Source organism: Triticum dicoccoides, chromosome 1B (genome assembly GCF_002162155.2).
Source record: "Triticum dicoccoides isolate Atlit2015 ecotype Zavitan chromosome 1B, WEW_v2.0, whole genome shotgun sequence".
Classification (NCBI taxonomy): Eukaryota; Viridiplantae; Streptophyta; class Magnoliopsida; order Poales; family Poaceae; genus Triticum; species Triticum dicoccoides.
Window position 1 is genome coordinate 335903242 of NC_041381.1, and position 12174 is coordinate 335915415.

Here is a 12174-nt window from a genome sequence, read left to right on the forward strand (position 1 = left end):
CGACACCTCTATCTCTAAACATGAGGACATATTTTTCAATTTCGGCTTCCGCTTGAGGTCAAACGAGGTCTAAGCTTGGGGGAGTTGATACGTCCATTTTGCATCATGCTTTTATATCAATATTTATTGCATTATGGGTTGTTATTACACATTATATATCAATACTTATGGCTATTCTCTCTTATTTTCCAAGGTTTACCATGAAGAGCGGGAATGCCGGCAGCTGGAATTATGGCTGGAAAAGGAGCAAACGTTGGAAACCTATTCTGTACAGCTCCAAAAGTCCTGAGACTCCATGAAACAACTTTTTGGATTTAATAAGAATTTATGAGCGAAAGAAATAGGCCAGGGGGCCCACACCCTGTCCAGGAGACAGGGGTGCCCCCTTGTAGGGCGCGCCCCCTATCTCCTGGGCCCCCTGGTGGGCCTTAGGCGTCCATCTTCTGCTATATCATCACTTTTACCCTGGAAAAAAATTGTGGGCAAGCTTACGGGACAAAACTCCGCCTCCACGAGGCGGAACCTTGGAGGAATCAATCTAGGGCTCTGGCGGAGCTGTTCTGCCGGGGACACTTCCCTCCGGGAGGGAGAAATCATCACCAACGTCATCACCAACGATCCTCTCATCGGGAGGGGGTCAATCTCCATCAACATCTTCCCCAGCACCATCTCGTCTCAAAACCCTAGTTCATCTCTTGTATCCAATCTTGTATCAAAACCACAAATTGGTACCTGTACGTTGCTAGTAGTGTTGATTACTCCTTGTAGTTGACGCTAATTGGTTTACTTGGTGGAAGATCATATGTTCAGATCCTTTATGCATATTATTACTCCTCTGATTATGAACATGAATATGCTTTGTGAGTAGTTACGTTTGTTCTTGAGGACATGGGAGAAGTCTTGCTATTAGTAGTCATGTGAATTTGGTATTCGTTCGATATTTTGACGAGATGTATGTTGTCTTTTCCTCTAATGGTGTTATGTGAACGTCGGCTACATGACACTTCAACATTATTTGGGCCTAGAGGAAGGCATGGGGAAGTAATAAGTAGATGATGGGTTGCTAGAGTGACAGAAGTTTAAACCCTAGTTTATGTGTTGCTTCGTTAGGGGCTGATATGGATCCATACGCTTAATGTTGTGGTTAGGTTTACCTTAATAATCCTTTTTGTAGTTGCAGATGCTTGCAATAGGGGTTAATCATAAGTGGGATGCTTGTCCAAGTTAGGGCAGTACCCAAGTATCGGTCCACCCACATATCAAATTATCAAAGTACTGAACGCGAATCATATGAACGTGATGAAAACTAGCTTGATGATAATTCCCAATGTGTCCTCGGGAGCTCCTTCCTCATTATTAGAAATTATCCAGGCTTATCCTTTGCTACATAAAGGATTGGGCCACTTTGCTGCACTTTATTTACTTTACTTACTTGGTACTCGTTACCATTTATCTTATCACAAAACTATCTATTACCTACAATTTCAGTGCTTGCAGAGAAAACCTTACTAAAAACCGCTTATCATTTCCTTCTGCTCCTCGTTGGATTCGACACTCTTACTTATCGAAAGGACTACGATAGATCCCCTACACTTGTGGGTCATCATTGTTGTTGGATAGGTTTGCAAGATAATAAAGAGCACGTAAATATAAACTAGGGGATGTTTAGATAAAGAAGCAATAAATTAAATATAGCGAGTGTGGAAACGTGGTGGTAGGAGTTGTGAAATTGTCCCTAAGCAATTGACTACTTTACTAGACCGATAGCAAGTTTTATGTGGGAGAGGCATAAGCTAACATACTTTCTCTTCTTGTATCATATGCACTTATGATTGGAACTCCAGCAATCATCCGCAACTACTAAAGATCATTAAGGTAAAACCCAACCATAGCATTAAAGCATCAAGTCCTCTTTATCCCATACATCACAACCCCCTTACTCGGGTTTATGCTTCTGTCACTCAAGCAACCCACTATAAGCGAATCATGAACGTATTGCAACACCCTACAGCGGGAAGCCCCCATGCTTGCGCGACATGGAGGGCACAATAGGACAGCAACATAACCACAAGCAAATTAAACCAATCATAGCAATTCATCAAGCACCGGTAGGACAACGAAAATCTACTCAGACATCATAAGATGGCAACACATCATTGGATAATAATATGAAGCATAAAGCACCATGTTTAAGTAGAGGGTACAGCGGGTTGCGGAAGAGTGGACCGCTGAATATAGATGGGGGAAGGTGATGGAGATGTTGGTGAAGATGGCGGAGGTATTGGTGTAGATCGCGATTATGATGATGGCCCCCGGCAGCGTTCCGGTGCCACCGGAAGCAAGGGGGAGAGAGCCCCCTTCTTCTTCTTCTTCTTCCTTGACCTTCTCCCTAGATGGGAGAAGGGTTTCCCCTCTGGTCCTTGGCTCCCATGGCTTGGGAGGGGCGAGAGCCCCTCCGAGATTGGATCTGTCTCTCTATCTCTCTCTGTTTCTGCGCTCCCAGGTTCTGCCCTGGCACCGTTTCTTTTATATCTGGAGATCCGTAACTCCGATTGGATTGAAACTTTCGCCCAGATATTTTCCCAAAAATTAGCTTTCTTGCGGCCAAAGAAGGGCATCAACCGCCTTACGAGGGGCCCACGAGGGTCAGGGGCGCGCCCAGTGAAAGTGGGCACGCGGGCCACCCTCGTGGCCACCTCGGGCACCGTCTCGTGTTGATTTTACTTCCCAAAAATCATAAATATTCCAAAAATAAGCTCCATCTGTTTTTATCCTGTTTGGACTCCGTTTGATATTGGGTTTCTGCGAAACATAAAACATGCAACAAACAGGAACTGGCACTGGGCACTGGATCAATATGTTAGTCCCAAAAATAGTATAAAAAGTTGCCAAAAGTATATGAAAGTTGAATAATATCGGCATGGAACAATCAAAAATTATAGATACGACGGAGACGTATCAACGAGCTAGTCAAGTAGAGGCATACTAGTGACACTCTGTTTGTCTATGTATCCACACATGTACTAAGTTTCCGGTTATTACAATTCTAGCATGAATAATAAACATTTATCATGAAATAAGAAAATAAATAATAACTTTATTATTGCCTCTAGGGCATATTTCCTTCAGTCTCCCACTCGCACTAGAGTCAATAAAATAGTTCACATCACCATGTGATTTAACACCAATAGTTCACATCACCATGTGATTAACACCCATAGTTCACATCGCCATGTGACCAACACTCAAAGGGTTTACTAGAGTCAGTAATCTTAGTTCACATCGCCATGTGATTAAAAGAGTACTAAGGTGTGATCATGTTTTGCTTGTGAGAGAAGTTAGTCAACGGGTATGTCAAATTCAGATCCATATGTATTTTGCAAATTTCTATGTCTACAATGCTCTGCACGGAGCTACTTTAGCTAATTGCTCCCACTTTCAATATTTATCTGGATTGTGACTTAGAGTCACCCAGATCGGTGTCAAAGCTTGCATCGACGTAACTCTTTATGACGAACTCCTTATCACCTCCATAACCGAGAAATATTTCCTTAGTCCTCTAAGGATAATTTTTTATCGCTGTCCAGTGATCTACTCCTAGATCAAAATTGTACTTCCTTGCCAAACTCAGGGCAGGGTATACAATAGGTCTGGTACACAGCATGGCATACTTTATAGAACCTATGGCTGAGGCATAGGGAATGACTTTCATTTTCTTTCTATTTTCTGTCGTGGTCGGGCTTTGAGTATTACTCAACTTCACACCTTGCAACACAGGCAAGAACTCTTTCTTTGACCGTTCCATTTTGAACTACTTCAAAACTTGTCAAGGTATGTACTCATTGAAAAAAACATATCAAGTGTCTTGATCTATCTCTATAGATGTTGGTGCTCAATATGTAAGCAGCTTCACCGAGGTCTTTCTTTGAAAAACTCCTTTCAAACACTCCTTTATGCTTTCCAGAAAATTCTACATCATTTCCGATTGACAATATGTCATTTACATATACTTATCAGAAAGGCTGTAGTGCTCCCACTCACTTTCCTGTAATACGGACTTCTCCAAAAGTCTGTACAAAACCATATGCTTTGATCACACTATCAAAGCATACATTCCAACTCCGAGAGGCATGCACTAGTCCATAAATGGATTGTTGGAGCTTGCACATTTTGTTAGCACCTTCTGGGTCGACAAAACCTTCTTGTTGTATCATATACAATTCTACTTTAAGATATCCATTAAGGAATGTAGTTTTGACATCCATTTGCCAGATTTCATAAAATGTGGCAATTGCTAACATGATTCGGACAGACTTAAGCATCGCTACGAGTGAGAAAATCTTATCGTAGTCAACACCTTGAACTTGTCGAGAACCTTTTTTGACAATTCAAGCTTTGTAGATAGTAACACTACTATCAGCGTCCGTCTTCCTCTTGAAGATCCATTTATTCTCAATGGCTTGCCGATCATCGGGCAAGTCAATCAAAGTCCATACTTTGTTCTCATACATGGATCCCATCTCAGATTCCATGGCCTTAAGCCATTTCGTGGAATCTGGGCTCATCATCGCTTCCTCATAGTTCGTAGGTTCGTCATGGTCAAGTAACATGACCTCCGGAACAGGATTCCCGTACTACTCTGGTGCGGATCTTACTCTAGCTAACCTACGACATTCGGTAGTAACTTGATCAGAAGTTTCATGATCATCATCATTAGCTTCCTCACTAATTGGTGTAGGAATCACTGAACTAATTTCTGTGATTAACTACTTTCCAATTCGGGAGAAGGTACAATTACCTCATCAAGTTCTACTTTCCTCCCACTCACTTCTTTCGAGAGAAACTCCTTCTCTAGAAAGGATCCATTCTTAGCAATAAAGATCTTGCCTTTCGGATCTATGATAGAAGGTGTACCCAACAGTTTCTTTGTGGGTATCTTATGAAGATGCACTTCTCCGATTCGGGTTTGAGCTTATCAGGCTGAAACTTTTTCACATAAGCATCGCAACCCCAAACTTTAAGAAATGACAGCTTAGGTTTCTAGCCAAACCATAGTTCATACGGTGTCATCTCAACGGATTAGATGGTGCCCTATTTAATGTGAATGTAGCAATTTCTAATGCATAACCCCAAAACGATAGTGGTAAATCGGTAAGAGACATCATAGATTGCACTATTTCCAATAAAGTACGGTTATGACATTTGGACACACCATTATGCTGTGGTGTACCAGGTGGCATGAATTTGTGAAACTATTCCACATTGTTTTAAATGAAGACCAAACTCGTAACTCAAATATTATCCTCTATGATCAGATTGTAGAAACTTTATTTTCTTGTTACGGTGATTTTCCATTTCACTCTGAAATTATTTGAACTTTTCAAATGTTTCAGATTTATGTTTCATCAAGTAGATATACCCATATCTGCTCAAATCATCTGTGAAGGTCAGAAAATAATGATATCTGCCGTGAGCCTCAACACTCATCGGACTACATACATCAGTATGTATTATTTCCAACAAGTCTGCTGCTCGCTCCATTGTTTCGGAGAACGAAGTCTTAGTCAACTTGCCCATGAGGCATGGTTCGCAAGTAGCAACTGGTTCATAATCAAGTGATTCCAAAAGCCCGTCAGCATGGATTTTCTTCATTCGCTTTACACCAATATGACCTGAATGGCAGTGCCACAAAGAAGTTGCACTATCATTATTAACTTTGCATCTTTTGACTTCAATATTATGAATATGTGTATCACTATGATCGAGGTTCAATAAATCATTCACCTTGGGTGTATGACCATTGAAGGTTTTATTCATGTAAACATAACAACAATTATTCTCTGACTTTAAATGAATAACCGTATTGCAACAAACATGATCAAATCATATTCATGCTTAACGCAAACACCAAATAACATTTATTTAGGTTAAACACTAATCCCGAAAGTATAGGGAGTGTGCGATGATGATCACATCAATCTTGGAACCACTTCCAACACACATCATCACTTCACCCTTAACTAGTCTCTGTTCATTCTGCAACTCCTGTTTCGAGTTACTAATCTTAGCAACTGAGGTAGTATCAAATACTAAGGGGTTGCTATAAACAGTAGTAAAGTACACGTCTATAACATGTATATCAAATATACCGTTGTTCACTTTGCCATCCTTCTTATCTGCCAAATACTTGCGGCAGTTCTGCTTCCAGTGACCAGTCCCTTTGCAGTAGAAGCACTTAGTCTCAGGCTTAGGTCCAGACTTGGGCTTCTTCACTTGAGCAGCAACTTGCTAGTCGTTCTTTTTGAAGTTCCCCTTCTTCCCTTTTCCCTTTTCTTGAAACTAGTGGTCTTCTCAACCATCAACACTTGATGGTTTTCTTGATTTCTACCTTCGTCGATTTCAGCATCATGAAGAGCATGGGAATCGTTTCCATTATCCCTTGCATATTATAGTTCATCACGAAGTTCTAGTAACTTGGTGATAGTGACTAGAGAACTCTGTCAATCACTATCTTATCTGGAAGATTAACTCCAACTTAATTCAAGTGATTGTAGTACTCAGACATTCTGAGCACATGCTCACTAGCTGAGCTATTCTCCTCCACTTTGTAGGCAAAGTACTTGTCAAAGGTCTCATACCTTTTGACATGGTTGATGGAGTCCTGGATTAGGGGGTCCTCGGATAGCCAGACTATATGCTTATGCCGGACTGTTGGACTATGAAGATACAAGATTGAAGACTTCGTCCCATGTCCGGGTAGGACTCTCCTTTGCATGGAGGGCAAGCTTGGCAGTTCGGATATGTAGATTTCCTTCTTTGTAACCGACTCTGTGTAACCCTAGCCCCCTCCGGTGTCTATATAAACCAGAGGGGTTAGTCTGTAGGACAAGAACAATCAGAATCATAGGCTAGCTTCTAGGGTTTAGCCTCTAAGATCTCGTGGTAGATCAACTCTTGTAATACTCATATCATCAAGATCAATCAAGCAGGAAGTAGGGTATTACCTCCATAGAGAGGGCCTGAACCTGGGTAAACATTGTGTCCCCCGCCTCCTATTACCATTAGCATTAAACGCACAGTTCGGGACCCCCTGCCCGAGATCCGCCGGTTTTGACACCGACATTGGTGCTTTCATTGAGAGTTCCACTATGACGTCGAAAAAGGTTTGATGTCTCGCCTTGTTATCAAGGACAACATCACCTCTGGGGGAGCCCTGGCTTTAGGCCAAACCTCCGACTGGGCGGCTTTGTCATGACCGCCTATTCGGACTACGTGCAGACGATGACTTCTCAGGGCATCAAAAACAGCCTCCTCGTCAGCTCGGAATACGCCGAGCAGATGGATCCAATGGAACTTTCGTCCTTGAACGAGCTCTTGGATCGCATCGCTGCCTTGGGAGTCGCTACGGACTATGATCGGATTGGGCTTAAACCCGATGAAAGAGAGATTAACTCTCCGCTGGTCACCATCAGATAGTGGTGGTGGAGGCGCAATGCAGCGATTCTTCCTCTATCTTGAGGATGAACTAGGTCCAGATTCCCGAACTCTCCGAGAAGGATACCCGTTCGCAGGAGGACATGACCCAAACTCTGAACTTAGAATCAGAAAGTGGGCCAGAAAAATTGGGCAACATCTTGGAACCCGAACTACCAAATTCGGAAGTTCCTCTGCCCCAGGGTCTCAGATCGGGTCATGGTTTGTACTTAAATCCACCCACCCACTCAGATACAAGCGATCTTTCCCACATTAGACAGCAATCCCAACAGACAGTACATCACTTTTGGGCCAAATTCTTCCTTGTAATGAGCAAGGTCAAGGATTGTCGCTAGGAAGACGCAATCTCATTCTTTTGCAAAAATTGCACGGACAAGGGAATAATCAATGCCATAAGTCACCGTGACATATCACACTTCGCTGACTTGGCGACCATAGTACAGAAGTACTATGCGATGGAAAGCGCCTGGAAACCTAGGCAAAATTTTGGGATCCTCCGGCTCTCACTAAACCCCTCGTCCGAACTAAAAGGGTGCACTCTCGCAAGTCATCAGATCCAATTATAAAGAAACCAAAGCCCACTACAGGGCGTGGAACCGTATTGGAGGGATGGCTCAATGGGCCATGCAAAATTCACACCACAGCGGATACCATACCAACACACAACCTTAGAGCATGTTGGATACTTCGTCAGGTGGCCAAGAGCGGCGAGGACCTCCTCATTAACAATACCGCAGAACATCATCCTGCAGAAAACAACAATACAGTGTTGATAGTCTTCGAGACTTTTGCCTCAAATAACAGGCGCAAGAGAGCACTCCGCGGCCTCGCCGAAGTCTGCCACGTCGCAGCAATAAATCCATGGAATGACACGTCCATAACCTTCAATGCCAGTGACGAACCTCAATTCCGAACAGTCCGAGCACAAGCCGCTTTGGTCCTTAGTCCAATTGTGGACGGCTTCCGGCTTACTAAAATGCTCATGGACGGTGGCAGCGGATTAAACCTCATCTACGAGGAAACTCTCTAGAAAATGGAAATAGACAAGAGCCGCATTGAGCAAAGCAGCACGACCTTCAGAGGAATTATTACTAGTCGGGAGGCACGATGTGCGGGAAAAATCACACTCGATGTGGTATTCGGCACATCGGAGAATTACAGGTCCGAAGAGATAACATTCCAAGTGGCCCCATTCAGTAGCGAATACCACGCCCTTTTAGGGCGGGACACATTCGCGAGCTTCCAAGCTATACCCCATTACTGGTACATGAAGCTCAAGATGCCCGGGCCCAACGGAATCATCACTCTAGCCAGTGATCCTGGCATAGCACTCCGCGCCGAAAATAAAACCTCTGCCCTGGCCCTTGAGGCATTATCTGAAGCCCTCGCGGCCGAAGAACTAACTGCGCAGCGCTCCACAGTGGACAGGGACGATGTGGTACTCGACAAACGATCCAAGTCCACCTCTTTCAAACCAGTGGAAGAAATAGTCAAATTCCAAGTCCACCCAACGGATTCTACAAAAACAGCATCCATCGGGGCACAGCTGAACCCCACAATCGACGCCGCACTGCGGGCATTCTTACTGAGAATTGGGACATCTTCGCCTGGCACCCTTCAGACATGCCAGGGATCCCACGCAGGCTGGCCGAGCATAGCCTAAACATATTTAAGGGATACAAGCCGGTCAAGAAGACTCTACGACGCTTTTTAGAGCCCAAACAACAAGCTACGGGAGAGGAGCTAGCCAAGTTACTCAAAGCCGGATTCATCAGAGAAATAAAACACCCGGACTGGCTAGCAAACCTGGTGATGGTACCAAAGAAGGAAAAATCCTGGCGCCTATGTGTTGATTTCAAGGACCTCAATAAGGCTTGCCCCAAGGACCCCTTCCCTCTCCCCCGCATCGATCAAATCATCGACGCTACCACAGGACACGACTCATTGTGCTTCCTCGATGCATACTCCGGATACCATCAAATCAAGATGGCAGAGTCCGATCAAGCCGCAACGGTATTCATCACTCCATACGGCCCTTTTTGTTTCAACATCATGCCTTTCAGGCTCAAAAATGCCGGTGCAACCTACCAACACATGATTCAGACATGCCTGGAAAAATAAATCGGCAAAACAGTCGGGGCATACGTAGACGATGTGGTCATCAAGATCAGACACGTCGAATCTTTAATAGACGACCTGAGGCTCACGTTCGACAACCTCCGAACAAATGACATCAAGCTCAATCCGGAAAAATGCGTTTTCGGCGTTCCCGCCGAAAAGCTCCTGGGCTTCATTGTTTCCAATAGAGGAATTGAAGCAAACCCAGCTAAAATCTGAGCTTTGTCAGAGTTGGCTGCCCCAACAGACCTCAAGCAAATCCAAAAATTAACTGGATGCGTGGCTGCCTTAAGTCGCTTTATCTCCCGATTGGGAGAAATACCTCTGTATCGCCTTCTTTGACACACCGAACACTTCGAGTGGACGGATGCGGCTACGGCCGGACTAGAAGAAATAAAGGCCCTCTTGGCCAGCAATCCAATCCTAGCCGCACCGAACATTGGCGAACCCATGCTGTTATATACAGCTGCAACACATCAAGTTGTAAGCGCAATGCTCGTCGTCGAATGAGAGGAGGACGGACATAAGTTCCCGCTTCAAAAGCCGGTATACTACGTATCCACTTTCCTCACACCATGGAAGTCACGGTACCCACATTATCAAAAGATAGCATACGCGGTGTTTATGGCATCCCAGAAATTACAACACTACTTTCAAGAGTGCTCAATCACGGTGGCCTCCGAAGTACCACTCAACAATATAATAAATAACCGCGATGCCACGGGCCGGATTGCTAAGTGGGCCATCGAGCTCCTCCCGTTCGACATCATATATAAACCACGGCGAGCCATTAAGTTGCAAGTACTGGCTGACTTCGTCGCCGAATGGACAGAAACCAAACTCCCTAAAGAGTACGGCACATGCTCCAATTGGATCATGCACTTTAACGGCTCTAAGATGCTGGCTGGTCTGGGAGCGGGCGTTGTCCTGACATCCCCCACCAGAGATACAGTCCAATACGTACTCCAAATACTATACATAGACTCCAACAATGCAGCCGAATACGAGGCTCTGTTGCACGGTCTTCGGATGGCAGTCTCCATGGGCATCCAACGCCTAGAAGTGTGGGGATTCGAACCTCACGATATCTCAAATAAATGGAGACTTCGACGCCAAGGACCCGAAAATGGTGGCTTACCACAATGCCGTCCTCAAGTTGTCAGCTCGGTTCAAGGGGCTCGAATTTCATCATGTGGTCCGAGAAAACAATCAAGCAGCGGATATCCTTGCCCGCATCGGCACTAAGCGCGACCCCGTCCCACCTAACATCTTCTTGGAAAGGTTGTTCAAGCCATCCGTGGTGTGGCAAGGGGAGACCGGCAATACTAGTCCGGATCCGACCACAACCCCAGATCCCGGACACACTGACATAATCGGAGGCTCCGCCACCAAAATAACACCTTCGGCCCACGTAATCATGGCTGTCATCGCCCCCTGGACCGAACCCTTCTTAGCCTACCTATATCGGCAAGAACTCCCCAAGGACCAAAATGAGGCACGTTGCATTGTGCGGTGCTCTAAAGCCTACAAGGTACATGATGGAGAGCTTTATAAGAAAAGCGCTACCGGAGTACTCCAAAGATGTATCTCTGAAGAGGAAGGGCGGCAGCTCTTGGCCGAAATTCATGCTGCACTCGGCGGCCACCACGCTGCAGCTCGGGCCCTTGTAAGCAAGGCCTTCCGTATAGGTTTCTACTGGCCGAGAGTCTGAGCAGACGCACAGGACCTCGTCCAACATTGCGTCGGTTGCCAGCTCTTCGCCAACCAAAGACATATGCCATCTACCGCTCTCCAAACAATCCCCATAACTTGGCCCTTCACGGTCTGGGGGCTCGATATGGTCGGACCCCTTAAAGGTGGAAGCCATAAGAAAAAAATACCTGTTGGTCATGCTGTATAAATTCACCAAATGGATAGAGGCCAAACCAGTTAAAATGGCCGAATCCGGACCAGTGATAGACTTCATATCAAGGGTCGTGCACCGTTATGCTGTCCCCCACAGCATCATCACCAATAATGGCTCTAACTTCACAGCCAGCGAGGTGAAAAGTTGGTGCGGGAACATGGGCATTAAGCTCGATTACACCTCCGTCTATCACCCCCAAATGGTGAAGTCGAATGAGAAAATGGTCTCATTATGAGCGGCATCAAACCCAGACTAGTGCGGTTCCTGAAGGAATCAGACACGCACTGGGTCGAGGAGCTCGACTCCGTACTATGGGGGCTGCGGACCACGCCAAATCACACTACCGGATACACACCATTCTTCATGGTGTACGGCGCAGAGGCGGTACTGCCCTGTGACATCATTCATGACTCACCTCGAGTGTGCATGTACGAAGAGAGAGAAGCCGAGCTTGATCGGCAGGACAGTCTAGATGCCCTGGAGGAGGAGCGCGACGTCGCAAAGGCACGTTCCGCATTCTATCAGCAATAGGCACGCAGGTATCAAAGCAGAGAAGTACGGGCCAAAACTTATAACGTTGGCGAACTCGTTCTACGCCTACCGGAGAAGAAAAAGGACAATCTCAAGCCCAAGTGGGAGGGTCCCTTCATTATTGA